This window comes from Balaenoptera musculus, chromosome 5 (genome assembly GCF_009873245.2).
Source record: "Balaenoptera musculus isolate JJ_BM4_2016_0621 chromosome 5, mBalMus1.pri.v3, whole genome shotgun sequence".
In the NCBI taxonomy this organism is placed as follows: domain Eukaryota; kingdom Metazoa; phylum Chordata; class Mammalia; order Artiodactyla; family Balaenopteridae; genus Balaenoptera; species Balaenoptera musculus.
In genome coordinates this window covers 79441334-79452157 of record NC_045789.1, presented here as the reverse complement: position 1 = coordinate 79452157, position 10824 = coordinate 79441334, and positions in this window count along the sequence as shown.

The window sequence follows — 10824 nt, the reverse complement described above, 5'->3', positions numbered from 1 at the left end:
AGCAAATGGCCATTTGGTCAATATCTAAAATATAGTGTCTGTTTAATGCTGTGACCTCACAAATTCACTGTTAATAATTATTTGACTCAAAGGTAAGAAGCAAATGGACACAATGATAGTGTCCATAGGCATTTAATTCTTCATCCATTCATTCCACTAGAAACTATTTTCCACCAGTTTCATTTTACCAAGGAAATGAATTTATATAAAGAATTTCTTTTTCCCTTAATCTTTACATGCATGGCAAGAAACAGAATAGGTCAACTCTTATAGTATCAGAGGAGTTTTCTGCCTAAATATTTGTTGATTTACTTCCAGTTTTTGGAGAAAAGTGTGGTTACTCTAATACCTGGTACTCAGTCACATTTATGGTCTATATTTCTTAGTTTACAAGGAACAACTAGATTTGGATGCCAACTTAATTTATTCAACCAGAGGGGTAGGAAGTAAGGTTGTTCAAGATCGGAAATTTCCCAGAGTGAGAAGCAAACATTTCTTCTCTTGTAAACTTGCTTGATTTTCTCTTCAAAAGGAGCATATAATTATTATGAGGAGAAGAATCAGAAAAGTTTAAAAATTGAGTAATTAGCTAATGCATTTAGGATAACACAGTAAAAGGGCAATTAAAATCCAGTATTTGTTGAATAAATAGTGACCTGCTAAAGGTGCCAAATATATACTAAATATAAGATGGAAAAATCAAGCATATTTTATGTGTACAAATAAGAGAATGCTGATTTATAGAAAACAAATGAAGAAAAAAATTATTTAAAACAGTAATTTTACCTTTTCTCCATATAACTAATCTGCAATTTAAAAAATACAAAAATATTGCTTTAAATACTAGAAACAATAATGATTAAACATAGATTTTCATTTTTAAGCTGAAACTTTTAGAGTTAATGCCACCAGCTAGTGAAAGGCTTCTCAAAAGATCTAAAGCTTTGCACAAAGATAAAAGAATACTCAGAAGAAAGCATATCAACTGAACTCCATGGCAGTTATCATATGGAGTTAAGATAATTATCTTGTAAACTCATTAAACATTTCTAATTATTTTGACAAATTCTGGGAGTGTTAGACTGATATCAAAAGACTAGGGGATGTGGAGAAATCTTCATAAATAGAAATGATTGATTAATTAAAAGTGGTGAAACATGGGGCTTCCCTGGTGGCGCAGTGGTTAGGAATCTGCCTGCCAATGCAGGGGACACGGGTTCAAGCCCTGGCCTGGGAAGATCCCACATGCCGCAGAGCGGCTAGGCCCGTGAGCCACGACTACTGAGCCCGCGCGTCTGGAGCCTGTGCTCTGCAATGGAGAGGCCGCGACAGTGAGAGACCTGCGCACCGTGATGAGTGGCCCCCGCTCGCCGGAACTGCAGAAAGCCCTCGCACAGAAACGAAGACCCAACACACCCAAAAATAAATAAATAAATAAAAATTAAAAAAAAAAAAAGTGGTGAAACAAAAATAGAAGTGATATGCATATAATGAGAAAATGAGGAAATGTCAGATCATTTAGAAGGTAAAAATGGTGCTTAAAAAAACACATTCCTACAGTATTAGGTATGCATTTAGCATGAAGAAAATGTATGAGAAACACTAACATTGCCATTACAATGGATACATTACCAATTTATGATTGAATGTATCTCAATTATTTCATTTAATTTTCACATCAAGACTATGAAACTGCTCATTACAAAATGATCATCACGATGAGTCTAGTTACCATCTGTCTCCTATGTAAAATTATTACATTATTAATTATATTCCCTAAGCTATACATTACATCCCAGTGACATTTATTTTATAACTGGAAGTTTGTACCTCTTAATCTTTTTAACCTACTTCACTCATTCCCCCAACCTCCCCTCTGGCAACCACTAGTTTGTTCTCTGTATACATGATTCTGTTTCTGTTTTGTTATGACTGTTCATTTGTTTTGTTTTTTAGATTCCACAAATAAGTAAAATCATGCAGTATTTTTCTTTCTCTGTCTGATTTATTTCACTTAGCATAATACCCTATAGGTCCATCCATGTTTTTGCAAATGGCAAGATTTCATTCTTTTTTATGGCTAATATTCCATTGTGTATGTGTGTGTGTCTGTGTGTGTATATAGCTCACATCTTCTTTATGTATTCAGCTATCAATGGGCACTTACCTGTTTCCATATCTTAGCTATCATAAATAATGTTGCAATGAACGTGAGGTGTTATGTCTTATTGAATTAGTGTTTTTGTTTTCTTTATAAGAATACATAGATGGAATAGCTGGATCTTATGGTGGTTTGACTTTTAATTTTTTAAGGAACTTCCATACTCTTTTCCATAGTGGCTCTACCAATTTATTATTATTACATTCCCACCAACATTGTACCAGGGTTCTCTTTCTCCACATCCTGGCCAACACTTGTTATTTGTTGTCTTTTTGACAAGAGTCATTCTGAGAGGTGTGAGGTGATATCTCATTGTGGTTTTGATTTGCATTTCCCTGATGATTAGTGATGTTGAGCATCTTTTCAGGGTTTGTATGTCTTCTTTGTAAAAATGTCTATTCAAGTCCTCTGCCTATTGCTTAATCAGGTTTTTTTTTTAATGTTGAGTTGTATGATTTCTTTGTATATTTATGATATTAACCCTTCATCAGATATATCATTTGCAAATATCTTCTCCCATTCAGTAGGCAGAGTTTTTTGTTGTTGTTGATAGTTTCCTTTGCTGTGCAAAAGCTTTTTAGTTTGACGTAGTTCCATTTGTTTATTTTTGCTTTTATTTCCCTTGCCTGAGGAGACAGATCCAAAAAAATATTGCTAAGACCAATGTCAAAGAGCATACTGCCTATGTTTCTATGTTTTTTTCTTAGGAGTTTTATGGCTTCAGGTCTTACACTTAAATATTTAATTCATTTTAGTTTTCTTTTGTACATGGCATGAGAAATTAGTCCAGTTTGATTCTTTTTGATGTAGCTGTCTGGTTTTCCCACATCATTTATTGAAGATGCTGTATTTTCCCCATTTTATTTGCTAGCCTCCTTTGTCATAGATTAATTGACCGTTTAAGCATGAGTTTATTTCTGGGCTCTCTATTCTGTTCCATTGATCTATGTGTCTGTTTTGGTGCCAGTACCATATTGCTTTGATTACTGTAGCTTTGTAGTATAATTTGAAACCACGGAGCATTATACCCCCAGCCTTGTTCTTTCTTAAGATTGATTGGTTATTCATCTTTTGTGTTTCCATACAAATTTTGAATTATTAGTTCTTGTTCTGTGAAAAATGTCATTGGTATTTTAAGAGGAATTGCATTGAATCTGTACATTGCCTTGGGTAGTATGGTCATTTTAACAATATAAATTATTTCAATTCATGAGCACGGTGTATCTTTCCATCTGTGGGCAGAGCCAGGTCCTGGGATGTCTGGCTGCCAGGCCCCAGAATGCTTTTTATTACCTTGGGAGTCACGATTACAGTTTCTAGGGTTTCCACAGACAGACTATGAGGCACATAAGCAACACACACATATGGGCATCAGACAGGTTTGCTTCAAATGGGAAAAACTAAACGGACCCTCTTTAGAGATGAAGGAGTGGTGTGTGGTTCTGGAGAAAATTGAGATTGTGTGATACCCCATGTTTAACTTTGTCATATAGATATTCATTCTGCTTAGACAGAGGGTCATTCCTTCAATCCTATGTGACCCAGAAGGAAGTCATTAGACCGATTTGCTTCAATGTTGGGTACTCAGATAGAAAACATTCCACTGAAGCTTGACTGATGATGTAGCAGGTAAAGGAGCCATAGTAATTCTTTTTACTGAATTCATTATTACTTCTAGCAAGTTTGCTGCATTTTTGAAGTCCCCATGGAAATGTTTTGAGAGCTGAGTTCTAAGGTGAGGGGCATGAAAATATAGAAAACAGAGCCTAAAACTGATGCAAATTCAAGATCTCTTTCATTTTCTCTAAAGAATTTGTAGCAATAAATCCACTAGCTTAAAGCAAAAGAAAGTGTAAATAAGACTTTTCTCAAGGCCCATGATTTGACCTCTTAGTATTTATATATGGAAACTGGGGATAATTGTCACTTCCTATTAAGGGTCAAAAGAAATTCTTTATCAGAAACCTTTGCCAATCTAATCATAGAAATAATTCATACGCACCTCTGTGTGTTTGTGTTTTCAACTGTGTAAATGTATGTCTCTCTCTGTGTGTGTTTTTGTATATACTAGTTTAATACTGACATATTTAGAGAAATGAATAAAATCCAATGTGACCAAAACACATAATGCACTTCAGAAAAGGACGTAATGAACATATTTTCACTGGATGTCCAAAAATATTCTTTTGAAATCATTTTGGTTGAGATTATATATTTTAAATTTTCATAATACGTATTTTTAGCTTATCTTTTCCAAATAACTTAAGAAATTTGGAGAACATCCAGAACAGAGAAATTTAAATAATTAAAGAAGTCAACACAATGTCTTAAGTGAAAAATTTAGACAAGCTAAATTTGTATAACTTAGCTAGAAAAAAACTTTATAAGTATTTGAAAGGTGTGAAGAGGAAGAAGTAAAAGCAATTATTTAGCATAGCTCACAGGAATATGATATAATAAAACAGAATAATATCAAAAAGGAATGCTTTATGTTACCTGAAAATATTATAATTTCATTAAAAAAAACATAATTTCCACTTTAGTTGCTTTTATTCCATTAGTATAATTAATGAAATCTTACATTAACCTATAAGACAGTGTGTATTTGTCAATGCCAATTATAGTAACAACAATAATAGTTAATATAATCTGCAAGCACTGTTCTAACTCATTTAATTTTTACAAAAATTCTGTGCCATAGACACTGTTATTATTTTTACATATGAGGAAAGTGACGTAAAGAGAAGTAAATGAGAATGATAAAGCCTAATCATTTGTATTCTTGCATTATTAAATATAGATATATAGATATCTAATATTAATAATCTAATAAGTCACATCAAGTATAAATTGTCATGCAATAAGTGATAGCTGTTTTGGCTACTATAATAATGTAACAAAGTAATTAAACTGCACAATTATTTCAAAATATATATTTTTATTTAATAGATTTGTTTGTAATTATATTATGTGTATATATTCATATGTATTCATATATTTTTATAGCTCACACCAGAGAATACATGATAATCAGAAGCAACCAACTATTATTTATTCTTTTAAGTATCCTTACAAATTGGTATCTATGGATTAAGTCATTGGTTATAACATTCAACAATAATTTATTACTATATATAGTAATAATTTATTCATGGAAAGACCATTCTAGGCCCTGGGGATATAGCCAAGAACAAGGAAAGTAAGGTCACAGTTCTCATCAAACATACCTCTAGTGGGGAAGGAAAATATAATAAGCAAACACACTGCATCAATCAGTGTTCTTCACAGAAACCAGTAAGATAGATGATAAATTAGATGGATAGATGATAGATAGATTAGATATATAGATAGATTAAACAGATAGATTAAATCAATAGATGGATGTATAGATAGATAGATAGATAGGTAGATAGATAAAGAGATTTATTGTAAGGAACTGGGTCATGCAACGATGGAGGCTGGCAAGTCCAAAATATGCAGGGTGGTTTGGTAGCCTAGAGACTCAGGAGGAGCCAGTGCTTCAGTTCCAGGTCAAAGACCATCAGGATAAAGAACTAGGAAGAGCTGATGTTTCAGTTCAAGTCTAAAAGACATCCACTGGAGAATTCCTCTTGCTGGGGTTGGGAAATGTCAGCCTTTAAAAAAAAAGCTGATTGGACAAGGTCCACCCACATTATGGAAGATAAACTGCTTTACTCAAAGTCCTCCAATTTAAATGTTAATCCTTCAAAAACACCCTCACAGAAACACCCAGAATAATATTTAACCAAATATCTAGTCATCCCATGGCCCAGCCAGGTTGACACATAAAATTAACCATCACACATTACAATAACATGATGGAGAGTTGTGGGACTTAAATGGTCAGGAAGTCCTCTCTTGGGAGGTTATGTTCAAGATGAGATCTGGATGACAAGAAGTAAACAACCGTGATACAGTCTATGGAAATGAAGACAGTTCTATGAAGGAAACAAAATGAGTCAAAGAACAAAACAAAGTCCTGTGTGATAAGGAGGACAAGAAATGGTACCACATAGGATGAGAGAAAGTTACGCAGGCTGTGGTCTGCAACTTAAGTTTAATGTTGAGTGGGATGGAAAGCTTCTGCACAGTTCCAAGTGATGCACAGCCAATAAATCCATGAAATCAGCATTGGCCTCATCAGAATTCTCCCACACAAGCTATTAGTATTGTTTGAAATGATGTTCCTCTACATATGATCAGTAACTAGCAGCCCACAGACATTTACTGAGTACCTAATATATGCCAATGACTATTTAATCATCAGGGAATCAAAGAATAATGAGACATTGTCCCTACTCTCAGTACAGGCATGAAGAAATAATTTTACTTTATATTTATTCCCTATACAGAAATTCTCTTGTGGTACAAAAGCTTCTGGAAGATGCATAGGATTACTAATTCTTGAGAGCTGTGACGACAAAACCAAAGAGAGAATTATTAACAGCTCAAACATATTCTTTGCATTTATTGATGAGAATTGGAGTGCATTGTGTAAGGCAATGAATTTTATTTTCAGAATACCTATGAATATCTGAATAGGACAATAGAACATTTTCTCTACCAGAGTAATTTAAATTAAAACACACCCATAATGCACTAAGCTAAAACACAACAACAGCCTGAAACCTTAAGTAACAAATTCTGGCTTTAAATCAAACTGAAGCTTGCTATCAATTTAAAAACAAAGTCTCAGTTTAATGAATGTTATATTAATAAGGAGAGACTCAAGTGATTTAAAAACCTATTTTAGAGACATTGTCCTCTATAAAAATAATCTATCCAAATTATAAATAAATAAGTAAATTATAGATATGAACATTTTACTGACTTCAGTAAAGTACTATAAATGCTTCTTTTTTATTTGTGATTACCAGATCAGCACTTTCCTATTTCTGTGTATTACATATCTAAATTCCATATCATCACAGGAGCAGGGCTTTAGCTTCACGTTCATAACACCTGAATATTCATATAAATTGCCTCTAAAAATACTCTCACTAAAAAACACCTGAGTAATAGTCCTTATAAAGCACTTTAAAAATATGAACCTTTGTGTAAATGTTAAGTAGCATTTTTATTAGTGTTAAACATTAAACAATAGCAGAGGGAGTAATAATTTTAGATTTATGGCATGGCCGAGGAAGAAAAATATTTTCATAAGGAACATCAAAAGACAGTAAAAGGCGATTCAAGGAAGCAAATCTGCATGATGATATGGCACAGAAAAAGAGTATCAAAGAACACATCAGCCTGTATTGCAAAAATCTAGTCTGGTATAAAACTTTAATGCCAATAGTAATGATTAGAGTAGTGAGGGTCAAGAGGAAAGGCATTTAAGCTATTTGAGAATGGAGCCCAATAAAGAGTAACCTTCAGTTAGACTGTTAGTCACCAGTTTTGAAAATGGTAGGCCAGTATTTGAGATTTCTTCTAGGAGACAAGGAAGCATGCAGCAATTTGTCTCACTTTATCATCTTGTAGTAAGAAATAACCTTGGAATTTTCTAATTAAACTGATTAAGTTTCCCACTCTGCCATCCTGATTCAACTAGCAAAAATGCCTATTTTTTTGATAGTTATTTATACTGAGAGTGATTTCTGGCAGCTCTCACTTTGTGCCTGGACAACGACCCATTGGGGATGGCCAACTCTTTTATCAATTCCAATCTGAGGAAGATCTTCCACTTGCCACTGTTATGGTTCTAAAATACAACACTGGAGTCAGGATATCTGGCTGCTGCTGCACCTCTGGTCTGGATTGGACCTAATGCAGTAGAATCTGTTCAGGTCATTCAAGGAGTGAAGAAGGATAGGTCATCCCTCACTGCCATGCATGACCATTGTCTGTGCTCTCAAAATTACTGCCTTTTAAAAATCAAGAACATGGCCATATCATCAGAGCCCAAGTTTACCCTAGAGAAACTTATTCAGGTCAAGTTGAGGTATCCTCCAGCTCATGGATTCAGAGCCACCATTGCCCTTTCACAATGCAGCTCTGCACAGGAGGTAATGATTAAAAACCATCTATGTTGCTTTATAAAAACTTCAGGATATAAATTTTCGTTAGTTTAAATTTTTTTAGGCCAAGTGTAAAGTTAAAATTCTAAGGCTAACCACACACACACAACAAATGCACACAAAACTGACGAAAGTTGGATGCATCACATTCAATCCAGAAAATAAAAATAAATTTGAACTTAAAATATTTCCAAAAATCCAATGAAATTAAGATAAAGCAAAATCTGTAATAATAATAATAATAGTAATAAAAAGAATAATAAATGTAAAATGGTCAACCCAATCAGATTTTTAAAACAAACCAAATATAAATGTGTGAAAAATCACTGCACGATTATCAAGCTGAACAAAAACCAAAATTCAGTTGAATAGTGTTTAGAAAAGACATAAGAAAGCAAAACAACTGGAAGCAAAAGAAAGAGAAAAGTTACTCAAAGCAAATAATAAATTTTTAAAAAACCCTGAAGTTATAGACCATTGATAAAATGAACTAAAGATATATATATATATATATGAAGAAAAATATATACATATATGAAGATTAAGAAGGTCAGTGAACAAAAAGAGTTTACTAGCAATTGAAATCATAAGAAGTAAGAACAAAGCACCACAATGTATAAAACAAAACATTAAAAGATTATTGTAATAGACAAAATCCCAGAAATTTGATCAATGAAGTCTTATATATACCCTAATTAGAATGAACAAAAGTGTTCAGCAAGTTAAATGAACAAGATGAACCGAAAAAATTCAACTGCATTCCTAACACATTAGCAAGAAATAATTAGTCAGTAAAATGTTCTTAGATATATCAACCAAAAATATGAAGTACTAAGGAATAAAAGTAGCAAAACATGTATAAAGACCTTCCATGGAGAATAATACAAAACGTAATTGAAAGATTTAAGAATAAACAGAGAAATGTAGAGATACATTGCTTTTATAATATATAGGGGAATTTTCAATATCATAAGAATGTCTATTTTTCTCCATAAATTCAAAGTTGTCCCATCAAAATCACAAAATGCTCATCTATATAACATGAAGCTCTGATTCAGTTATCTATATAAAAAAGTAAAGACCAAAATGCTTAGACCTATCCTCTTAATTTTAATCAGGAATATGACTTCTAAAATGTATAGTTTTTGGTAATTATTGAGGTTTCTTTGTATATCAGTGTATAAGTTATTTTTGTTAAAAATCACCACATATTTTAAAAGCATACATGTTTTCTCTCTGCAATATAAATTGTTTATTATTTAAATAGAGCTTTTTATGGCAAAGTAAGCTGTTGTTTTAAGGATGGAGTCCAATTCCAGACTCACTGGGTCCACAGGAAGATGAACAATGCAGTCCCTAAGTGACAAAACTACTAGAGACAAATTATTCTTAAATGTACTTGTGAAGATCTTCTCAGTCAAGGCAATTTTGAAAAAGAATAAATGAGAAAATCTGTCTAACAAAATATCAAGATTCAGTCTAAACTTAAATAAATAAGAAGTAGTTTTAGAACAATTGTGTACAATGGAATGGCCATTGGAATTAAACAGAAACTCTAGAAACATATAAATATAGATGTTTATATATATACATATATATGTACATATATGTCAGAGATGGCATTGCAAATCAGGATAAAAGATGTACTCATCAATAAATGACACTGGAAAAACTAGTGTCCCTTATCAAAAAAAAATTTTTTAAAAACCCACCACCACCCTGGCTGGAAGGCTGTCGTTGTCTTTGACTCCAGAAAACAGACCGCATTGTAGTGGCCCCAAAGGACCACCTGGTGTAGGCTGTGGCTGAGCAAAGTTGGTCTGGGAAAGCCAGGACTGGGGGTAAGTAAGTGCCCTGATTTTGAATTTTATGAATCCAGTAATCACCAAAAAGGAACACGTTGCCTTGCTTTGGGGAGGGGAGGACTTCAAGACACCTGGAAATGTGTAGCTTACAATAAATTCCATCTCAAGTTAATAAAAAAAAAAAAGTTACTTCTTCGTGCCAGATTTAAAATCCATTTTGGAGGAGTAATGACCTATATGTTTCAAAAAAAAAAGTGTGAAACTTTTTTAGAATAAAACATTGAAGTATTTATAATATCAGAGTAAGGAAAAATGTGTTAATTGAAACACAGAAAGCACAAAGGACATGATAAATGACAGAAAAATATATTTCTGCTATTTATCCCCTCCCCATGCCAACTTTCCTCTCAGTTCTTCAAGTTCACACCCACATCCCAACCTCTGGATGTGCTGATCTCATTGCCCAGAATGTCCATTAAATCCTGCTCCCAGCCTTTACCTCCATTAACTCCAGCTCATCCTTCAGATGTTGGCTCAAATGCCCAATTTCATCAAAAAAGTCTTTCTTGACATCCCAGCCTAAGAGTCACTTAATTCCCCCTATTCCCAGGTTGTGAACTCCTAGGATCTTTTTTTCTTAATGTTCATCACTGTTCACAGTTACATGTTCATTTGTGTGGTGTCATGCAGTACGTCTTCGGCCCATGCTTATTGATATGTCTCCAAAACCTAAAACAATGCCTAGGACAAAGAAGGCATCCCATAAATATTTGCAGAATAAACAATAAAAGAAACATATCAGTGGAAAGGTGAGGAG